Genomic DNA, 10,761 nt, shown 5'->3' on the forward strand with positions numbered 1-10,761 from the left:
GAAATTTCATATTTAGCATTTAAAATATGCATTACAAAATTTATCCCTGATTACATGTAGATTTAAGTGTGAATTAGCAGAGCTGACCTGCAGCACAAATTGATTTTCTGGTCTCCAACCGAGAAAAATTCACTTTTATATTAGAAATTATTGAGCTAATTTTAGAATTTTATTTCAATTGTCTGCCTTTGAATATTTGCAAGTTCAAAAACTTTTTTATTGTTTCTAATTCCATCAAAATTATACTATAGTTGGGTAACATAGGTTCTTAGGTTAACTATCATATCATATCTATCTATCTATCTACCTATCTATCTATCTATCTATCTATCTATCTATCTATCTATCTATCTATCTGTCATCTATCATCTATTTTGAGGAATATTTTTATTGTATTTATTTATTAATTCACTTTACAACCCAGTATCAGCCCTTCCTCTGCTCACAGTACCCCCTCTAGTTGCTGTGGAACTAGGCACATCCTCTTCCACTTAGACCAAAGTTGTGGTAGGAAGGCAGAAAGCCGAGGGATAGCTGCCTCTCCAATTGTTAAAGGGACCTGCTGAAGATCAAGCTGCTTCTCTACTATATATGTGCAGGGCACCTAGGTCCAACCCATGCTTGCTTTTTGGTTGGTGACTCTGTTTCTAGAAACCTCCAAGGGTCCAATTTAGTTGACTCTTGGTCTTCTTGTAGAGTCCCCATCCTCTTTGGTTCCCTCAATCTTTCTCCCATCTCTTCTAGACTCCCCGAGCTCCATCTAATATTTAGGTGTAAGTCTCTGTATCTTTTTCCATTGGTTGTTGGGTGGAATGTTGTAGAGAACAGTTATGCTAGGTTTGTGTCTCCAGGCATAGCAAAGTATCATTAATAGTGTCAAGGATTTGCTCCTTGCCCGTGGGATGGGTCTCAATTTGTTTGGCCATTCCTCAGGCTCTGCTCTGTCTTTGTAGATAGGACACATTTTGGGTCAAAAGCTTTGTTGGTGGGTTGCTGTCCTTATCCTTCCACTGGGAGACCTGCCTGACTACAGGAAGTGTCCACTTCAGGATCCATATCCCCCACTGCAAGTAATCTCAGCTTGAGTTGCCTCCACAGATCTTCTAGGGCCTTTTCCCATCGCAGATTTCTGGCATGTCCTAGAGATTCCCACCTCCTATCTCCCATCTTTCTCCCCTGCTCTCCCTGCCTATGATATAGCCCTGTCCACCTGATCCCCTCTTTATCCCCCCAACCACCAAGTTCTCTCCTTCCATTGACCTATGATACCGTTTTTGTTTCCCCTTCTGAGAAAGATTCAACCATACACCCTTGGGGTTTAATTATTTGTTTTCTTTGGGTCTTTTATAGCACTGTTATCTTATAATTTACAGATAATATCCACTTATAAGTGAGTACATATCATACATGTCCTTTTGGGCATGGTTTACCTCAATCAGAATCATATTTTCTTTTTTCTTTTTTATTAACTTGAGTATTTCTTATATACATTTCCAGTGTTATTCCCTCTCCCGGTCTCTGGGCAAACATCCCCCTCCCCGCTCCCCTTCTTTATGGGTGTTCCCCTCCCCATCCTCCCCCCCATTGCCGCCCTCCCCCCAACAATCTAGTTCACTAGGGTTCAGTCTTAGCAGGACCCAGGGCTTCCGCTTCCACTGGTGCTCTTACTAGGATATTCATTGCTACCTATGAGGTCAGAGTCCAGGGTCAGTCCATGTTTAGTCTTTAGGTAGTGGCTTAGTCCCTGGAAGCTCTGGTTGCTTGGCATTGTTGTACATATGGGGTCTCGAGCCCCTTCAAGCTCTTCCAGTTCTTTCTCTGATTCCTTCAACGAGGGTCCTATTCTCAATTCAGTGGTTTCCTGCTGGCATATGCCTCTGTATTTGATGTATTCTGGCTGTGTCTCTCAGGAGCGATCTACATCCGGCTCCTGTCAGTCTGCACTTCTTTGCTTCATCCATCTTGTCTAATTGGGTGGCTATATATGTATGGGCCACATGTGGGGCAGGCTCTGAATGGGTGTTCCTTCAGTCTCTGTTTTAATCTTTGCCTCTCTCTTCCATGCCAAGGGTATTCTTGTTCCCCTTTTAAAGAAGGCGTGAAGCATTCACATTTTGATCATCCGTCTTGAGTTTCATTTGTTCTAGGCATCTAGGCATTTGTTCAAGCATTTGGGCTAATAGCCACTTATCAATGAGTGCTTACCATGTATGTCTTTCTGTGATTGGGTTAGCTCACTCAGGATGATATTTTCCAGTTCCAACCATTTGCCTACGAATTTCATAAAGTCGTTGTTTTTGATAGCTGAGTCATATACCATTGTGTAGATGTACCACATTTTCTGTATCCATTCCTCTGTTGAAGGGCATCTGGGTTCTTTCCAGCTTCTGGCTATTATATATAAGGCTGCGATGAACATAGTGGAGCACGTGTCTTTTTTATATGTTGGGGCATCTTTTGGGTATATGCCCAAGAGAGGTATAGCTGGATCCTCAGGCAGTTCAATGTCCAATTTTTTGAGGAACCTCCAGACTGATTTCCAGAATGGTTGTACCAATATACAATCCCACCAACAATGGAGGAGTGTTTCTCTTTCTCCGCATCCTCGCCAGCATCTGCTGTCACCTAAATTTTTGATCTTAGCCATTCTCACTGGTGTGAGGTGAAATCTCAGGGTTGTTTTGATTTGCATTTCCCTTATGACTAAAGATGTTGAACATTTCTTTAGGTGTTTCTCAGCCATTCGGCATTCCTCAGCTGTGAATTCTTTGTTTAGCTCTGAACTCCATTTTTTAATAGGGTTATTTGTCTCCCTGCGGTCTAACTTCTTGAGTTCTTTGTATATTTTGGATATAAGGCCTCTGTCTGTTGTAGGATTGGTAAGGATCTTTTCCCAATCTGTTGGTTGCCGTTTTGTCCTAACCACAGTGTCCTTTGCCTTACAGAAGCTTTGCAGTGTTATGAGATCCCATTTGTTTATTCTTGATCTTAGAGCATAAGCCATTGGTGTTTTGTTCAGGAAATTTTTTCCAGTGCCCATGTGTTCCAGATGCTTCCCTAGTTTTTCTTCTATTAGTTTGAGTGTGTCTGGTTTGATGTGGAGGTCCTTGATCCACTTGGACTTAAGCTTTGTACAGGGTGATAAGCATAGATCGATCTGCATTCTTCTACATGTTGACCTCCAGTTGAACCAGCACCATTTGCTGAAAATGCTATCTTTTTTCCATTGGATGGTTTTGGCTCCTTTGTCAAAAATCAAGTGACCATAGGTGTGTGGGTTCATTTCTGGGTCTTCAATTCTATTCCATTGGTCTATCTGTCTGTCTCTGTACCAATACCATGCAGTTTTTATCACTATTGCTCTGTAATACTGCTTGAGTTCAGGGATAGTGATTCCCCCTGAAGTCCTTTTATTGTTGAGGATAGTTTTAGCTATCCTGGATTTTTTGCTATTCCAGATGAATTTGCAAATTGTTCTGTCTACCTCTTTGAAGAATTGGATTGGTATTTTGATGGGGATTGCATTGAATCTGTAGATCGCTTTTGGTAAAATGGCCATTTTTACTATATTAATCCTGCCAATCCATGAGCATGGGAGATCTTTCCATCTTATGAGGTCTTCTTCAATTTCTTTCTTCAGAGTCTTGAAGTTCTTATTGTACAGATCATTTACTTGCTTGGTTAAAGTCACACCGAGGTACTTTATATTATTTGGGTCTATTATGAAGGGTGTCATTTCCCTAATTTGTTTCTCGGCTTGTTTCTCTTTTGTGTAGAGGAAGGCTACTGATTTATTTGAGTTAATTTTATACCCAGCCACTTTGCTGAAGTTGTTTATCAGCTTTAGTAGTTCTCTGGTGGAACTTTTGGGATCACTTAAATATACTATCATGTCATCTGCAAATAGTGATATTTTGACCTCTTCTTTTCCGATCTGTATCCCTTTGATCTCCTTTTGTTGTCTGATTGCTCTGGCTAGAACTTCAAGAACTATATTGAATAAGTAGGGAGAGAGTGGGCAGCCTTGTCTAGTCCCTGATTTTAGTGGGATTGCTTCAAGTTTCTCTCCATTTAGTTTAATGTTAGCAACTGGTTTGCTGTATATGGCTTTTACTATGTTTAGGTATGGGCCTTGAATTCCTATTCTTTCCAGGACTTTTATCATGAAGGGGTGTTGAATTTTGTCAAATGCTTTCTCAGCATCTAATGAAATGATCATGTGGTTCTGTTCTTTCAGTTTGTTTATATAATGGATCACGTTGATGGTTTTCCGTATATTAAACCATCCCTGCATGCCTGGGATGAAGCCTACTTGATCATGGTGGATGATTGTTTTGATGTGCTCTTGAATTCGGTTTGCCAGAATTTTATTGAGTATTTTTGCGTCGATATTCATAAGGGAAATTGGTCTGAAGTTCTCTTTCTTTGTTGTGTCTTTGTGTGGTTTAGGTATAAGAGTAATTGTGGCTTCATAGAAGGAATTCGGTAGGGCTCCATCTGTTTCAATTTTGTGGAATAGTTTGGATAATATTGGTATGAGGTCTTCTATGAAGGTTTGATAGAATTCTGCACTAAACAGGTCTGGACCTGGGCTGTTTTTGGTTGGGAGACCTTTAATGACTGCTTCTATTTCCTTAGGAGTTATAGGGTTGTTTAACTGGTTTATCTGTTCCTGATTTAACTTCGGTACCTGGTATCTGTCTAGGAAATTGTCCATTTCTTGTAGATTTTCAAGTTTTGTTGAATATAGGCTTTTATAGTAAGATCTGATGATTTTTTGAATTTCCTCTGAATCTGTAGCTATGTCTCCCTTTTCATTTCTGATTTTGTTAATTTGGACACACTCTCTGTGTCCTCTCGTTAGTCTGGCTAAGGGTTTATCTATCTTGTTGATTTTCTCAAAGAACCAACTTTTGGTTCTGTTGATTCTTTCTATGGCCCTTTTTGTTTCTACTTGGTTGATTTCAGCTCTGAATTTGATTATTTCCTGCCTTCTACTCCTCCTGGGTGTATTTGCTTCTTTTTGTTCTAGGGCTTTTAGGTATGCTGTCAAGCTGCTGACATATGCTCTTTCCTGTTTCTTTCTGCAGGCACTCAGCGCTATGAGTTTTCCTCTTAGCACAGCTTTCATTTTGTCCCATAAGTTTGGGTATGTTGTACCTTCATTTTCATTAAATTCTAAAAAGTCTTTAATTTCTTTCTTTATTTCTCCCTTGACCAGGTTATCATTGAGTAGAGCATTGTTCAATTTCCACGTGTATTTGGGCATTCTTCCCTTATTGTTATTGAAGACCAGTTTTAGGCCGTGGTGGTCTGATAGCACCCATGGGATTATTTCTATCTTTCTGTACCTGTTGAGGCCCGTTTTTTGACCAATTATATGGTCAATTTTGGAGAAAGTACCATGAGGAGCTGAGAAGAAGGTTTTTTTTTTGCTTTAGGATAGAATGTTCTATAAATATCTGTTAAGTCCATTTATCTCATGACTTCTCTTAGTCTGTCTACGTCTCTGTTTAATTTCTGTTTCCATGATCTGTCCATTGATGAGAGTGGGGTGTTGAAATCTCCTACTATTATTATGTGAGGTGCAATGTGTGTTTTGAGCTTTAGTAAGGTTTCTTTTACGTATGTAGGTGCCCTTGTATTTGGGGCATAGATATTTAGGATTGAGAGTTCATCTTGGTGGATTTTTCCTTTGATGAGTATGAAGTGTCCTTCCTTATCTTTTTTGATGACTTTTAGTTGGAAATTGATTTTATTTGATATTAGAATGGGTACTCCAGCTTGCTTCTTCTGACCATTTGCTTGGAAAGTTGTTTTCTAGCCTTTCACTCTGAGGTAGTGTCTGTCTTTGTCTCTGAGGTGTGTTTCCTGTAGGCAGCAGAATGCAGTGTCCTCGTTGTGTATCCAGTTTGTTAATCTATGTCTTTTTATTGGGGAGTTGAGGCCATTGATTTTGAGAGATATTAAGGAATAGTGATTATTGCTTCCTGTTATATTCATATTTGGATATGAGGTTATGTTTGTGTGCTTTTCTTCTCTTTGTTTTGTTGCCAAGACGATTAGTTTCTTACTTCTTCTAGGGTATAGCTTGCCTCCTTATGTTGGGCTTTACCATTTATTATCCTTTGTAGTGCTGGATTTGTAGAAAGATATTGTGTAAATTTGGTTTTGTCATGGAAAATCTTGGTTTCTCCATCTACGTTAATTGAGAGTTTTGCAGGATACAGTAACCTGGGCTAGCATTTGTGTTCTCTTAGGGTCTGTATGACATCAGTCCAGGATCTTCTGGCCTTCATAGTTTCTGGCGAGAAGTCTGGTGTGATTCTGATAGGTCTGCCTTTATATGTTACTTGACCTTTTTCCCTTACTGCTTTTAATATTCTTCTTTATTTTGTGAGTTTGGTGTTTTGACTATTATGTGACAGGAGGTGTTTCTTTTCTGGTCCAATCTATTTGGAGTTCTGTAGGCTTCTTGTATGCCTATGGGTATCTCTTTTTTTAGGTTAGGGAAGTTTTCTTCTATGATTTTGTTGAAGATATTTACTGGTCCTTTGTGCTGGGAGTCTTCACTCTCTTCTATACCTATTATCCTTAGGTTTGATCTTCTCATTGAGTCCTGGATTTCCTGTATGTTTTGGACCAGTAGCTTTTTCCGCTTTACATTATCTTTGACAGTTGAGTCAATGATTTCTATGGAATCTTCTGTTCCTGAGATTCTCTCTTCCATCTCTTGTATTCTGTTGGTGAAACTTGTATCTACAGCTCCTTGTCTCTTCTTTTGGTTTTCTATATCCAGGGTTGTTTCCATGTGTTCTTTCTTGATTGCTTCTATTTCCATTTTTAATTCCTTCAACTTTTGATTGTTTTTTCCTGGAATTCTTTCAGGGATTTTTGTGTCTCCTCTCTATGGGCTTCTACTTGTTTATTTATGTTTTCCTGGAATTCTTTCAGGCATTTTTGCGATTCCTCTCTGTAGGCTTCTATTTGTTCTCTAAGGGAGTTCTTCACGTCTTTCTTGAAGTCCTCCAGCATCATGATCAAATATGATTTTGAAACTAGATCTTGCTTTTCTGGTGTGTTTGGATATTCCATGTTTGTTTTGATGGGAGAATTGGGCTCCGAAGGTGCCATGTAGTCTTGGTTTCTGTTGCTTGGGTTCCTCCACTTGCCTCTCGCCATCAGATTATGTCTAGTGTTACTTTGTTCTGCTATTTCTGACAGTGGCTAGACTGCCCTATAAGCCTGTGTGTCAGGAGTGTGTAGACCTGTTTTTCTGTTTTCTTTCAGCCAGTTATGGGGACAGAGTGTTCTGCTTTCGGGCGTGTAGTTTTTCCTCTCTACAGGTCTTCAGCTGTTTCTGTGGGCCTGTGTCTTGAGTTCACCAGGCAGGTCACTTGCATCAGAAAAGTTTGTCTTACCTGTTTTCCCAAGGCTCTAGTTTGCTCGCGCGGTGCTGCCCACCCGCTCTCTGCAGCAGCAGCAACCAGGAAGATCTGCGCCGCCGTTTCCGGGAGCTTCAGTGCACCAGGGTTCCAGATGGCGTTTGGTGTTTTCCTCTGGCGTCTGAGATGTGTGTGCAGAGTGCAGTCTCTTCTGGTTTCCCAGGCATGTCTGCCTCTCTGAAGGTTTAGCTCTCCCTCCCATGGGATTTGGGTGCAGAGAACTGTTTATCCGGTCTGTTTCCTTCAGGTTCCGGCGGTGTCTCAGGCTCAGGGGTCCTGCTGCTCCTGGGTTCTCCCCCACGGGAACCCAGAGGCCTTATACAGTTTCCTCTTGGGCCAGGGATGTGGGCAGGTGTGGGCATTGTTGGTGGTCTCTTCCGCTCTGCAGCCTCAGGAGTGCCCACCTGACCAGGCGGTGGGGTCTCTCTCCCACAGGGTCTTGGAGCAGAGAGCTGCTGCGGGCCGGGATCCACGGGTGTGGGACTCCCGGTAAACACAGGAAGTGCCTGGTCCTAGAGGAATTCTGCCTCTGTGTGTCCCGAGTTCACCAGGCAGCTCTCTTGCAGCGGAAAAGTTGGTCTTACCTGTGGTCCTGAGGCTCAAATTTGCTCGCGGGGTGCTGCCCACGAGCTCTCTGCGGCAGCAGCAACCAGGAAGATCTGCACTGCCGTTTCTGGGAGCTTCAGTGCACCAGGGTTCCAAATGGCGTTTGGTGTTCTCCTCTGGCGTCAGAGATGTGTATGCGGAGTGCAGTCTCTTCTGGTTTCCCAGGCGTGTCTGCCTCTCTGAAGGTTTAGCTCTCCCTCCCCAGAATCATGTTTTCTAGTTCACATTTGTCCACAAGATTAATGATGTCCTTGTTTTAAATGGTTGACTGGTGTTCTATTATGTAGACATACCACATTTTCTATATCCATTCTTCAGTTAAGAGACATCTAGGTTACTTCCATTTTCTGGCTAAAGATGCTATGAACATAATTGAGCAAGTGTCCTTGTAGGATGGTGGAGCGTCTTTTGTGTATATGCACAGGGGTGGTATGGCTGAGTCTTGAGGTACAGCTATTCCCAGTTATCTGATAAACTGCTGGTTCATTTCCAGAGAGACTGTACAAGTTTGTGCTCACATGAGAAATTAATGAATATTGTTGTTCTACATTCTCACCAGCATGTGCTCTCACTTAAGTGACAGCACACTTATTTATTCATGAGGAACAGTTTTAAGCAATGGCTATTTCTGGAAATATAAAGCTCTCATGAAACTAACAAGTCTGGATACAGTTCATTAAATCTTTATTTAATACTTATTTCCAACAGAAATACTTTTAAATTGTAGTTAAAATTCAAAACAGTGATTTCTCCAACTCTAGGTCATTTAAAACTGGTTTTCAAGTGGAAAAATAATGCACACAGATAAGTAGTAATCTAACCCATTCCTTGTGTTATACAAATGTCTTTCATTGCCCAACTGTGTGTTTCCATGTGTGTGCATGCATGCGTGCATGCGTGCATGTGTGTTGCTTGGTTGTATAAAGGGTCTTAGGACAGTGATAATGTTTCACTGAGTTTTCTGCCACATTTGCTTAATCCTATCCCCTTTTATAAATGTTTACTCAACATCTTTTCCTTGGTGCCAATTATCCGCATGTAGTATGCTGATGAGGTGACAAGTTATGTCCTTCCACAGCTGAAAGCTTCCTTCAAGATTTGCCTGAGATTCACAGGCTCTTGACCTTCAGTTAAAGTGTGTTGTGTGATTTGGGAGGGAAAAGCCAAGACAGGCCTCTGGATGACCAGTAGAGGAAATAGAACATATCTTTGCTAAAGTATTGGCTGCGTCATGTTTATACATTCTTCAGTCTTCCAGGTTTCCTCTGAGATTTTCCCTATTACTTATCATTACATAAGAATTTCGGACCCTGGGTTTGGTCCCCAGCTCCGAATAAAAGAAAAAAAGAACAAAAAAAAAAAAAAAAGAAAAAAAAAAGATTTTCTGTAATAGTTATGTTCTCAAGACAGAAAAAGTACCTTATCAACTTTGGAGCTAGAGAGAGCTGTCTAGTCGTGTTCTTAATCTAGATTTTGTCTAAAGACCTTGACCTTTTCTTGAGTAATGGCAAGTAAAGAAGTCAGAATGAAAGGCTTAAGGGATGAAGTCATTGTAGGTTTTTTCAATTCATTCCATTGCTTTATACACAAACAATAATAAGTCATTTTTAGGAAAGCTATAATTATGGCATAATAATTACTACTAATCTGCAGCCGTAGACAGTTGTATAGAATTTAGAATACCACACGCTATATACATTCCATACTATAGTAGGCTCACTCCCATTGTATTACTATTTTCAGGATTGATAATGAAATATCTTATTACATTGCTGGATATATTTTAGGGTAATGAAAGCTTATAATCGTGATCTAAATAACAAGAAGAATTGGCATGCAATTCAAGTGAAGCACATTTATAATTAGAAAATATTCTTGTATTTTACAAAATTGAAGTTTTGTGGAACTCTACAGAGGCACTTTATGGGGTCTCATAGGGAGCTGTTAATTATGGATTCCCCAGAATTTTAAACCCAGTGTAATAAACTAATATATAAAATCAACTTTAATGTAAAAAGAAATATCTGAACACAGATATAGTTGTGATCACAAAGCAAACATGTTGCCATTCTTCTTGAGGACATGCACTGATTCTGTTATCAGACCTGAGTGCAGCTGGCTCCAAACAGTTTTTCTTCCATTGTGTGAATAAGCCTCAACATAGGAAGGGATACTATGAACTTTCTCAACTCACAGATTTAACTAGTGTTTAAAAACTGAGAGATTGTGCAGAATGGAATTTTAAATGTGTTAGTTTTAAGGCAAAATTTGAGTAACTAGATATTGTTTTGTTGAAATATCTTTTTTTGTATGTTATGAAAGCACTTAAAAAACCCAGAGAACTTAAGCTTTATGTATAAAATTAGGTATTATTCTTTAATGTCTACTCCTTCAAGAATAAAATGTCATTGATTTTAAAGACCAAAATATCCCTTGTTTTTCTGAGAGTGAGTCTCCTTAGACAAACTCTTCTGCTGAATTTCTTTCCCTGGATACCTCCAGGGAAAAAAATCTCCTCCCCATTCAATATAAGATGCTTACACGTCTAGTCAAATAACACAAATTTGAAAAAATTTCCTTGACCTTATGCATCAGAGTCAGCTTTCTCTGCCAACTTTGTTAAAAAGTATCTAGACTAGAATTTTGCTCCATATAGAGTTCTATATTGACAATTTAACTGTTTTCAAGTTCATCATGTGACATGTATTAA

The 10,761-nt window shown here is 39.9% G+C and overlaps 1 protein-coding gene across 2 annotated transcripts in view; it reads left to right on the forward strand.

Moving 5' to 3' along the window:
- The window catches only part of Sntg1 (syntrophin, gamma 1), an 841,911-nt gene that overhangs the window by 584,234 nt on the left and 246,916 nt on the right, over nt 1-10,761 (forward strand).

Source organism: Rattus norvegicus, chromosome 5 (genome assembly GCF_021556685.1).
Source record: "Rattus norvegicus strain SHRSP/BbbUtx chromosome 5, alternate assembly SHRSP_T2T, whole genome shotgun sequence".
In the NCBI taxonomy this organism is placed as follows: Eukaryota; Metazoa; Chordata; class Mammalia; order Rodentia; family Muridae; genus Rattus; species Rattus norvegicus.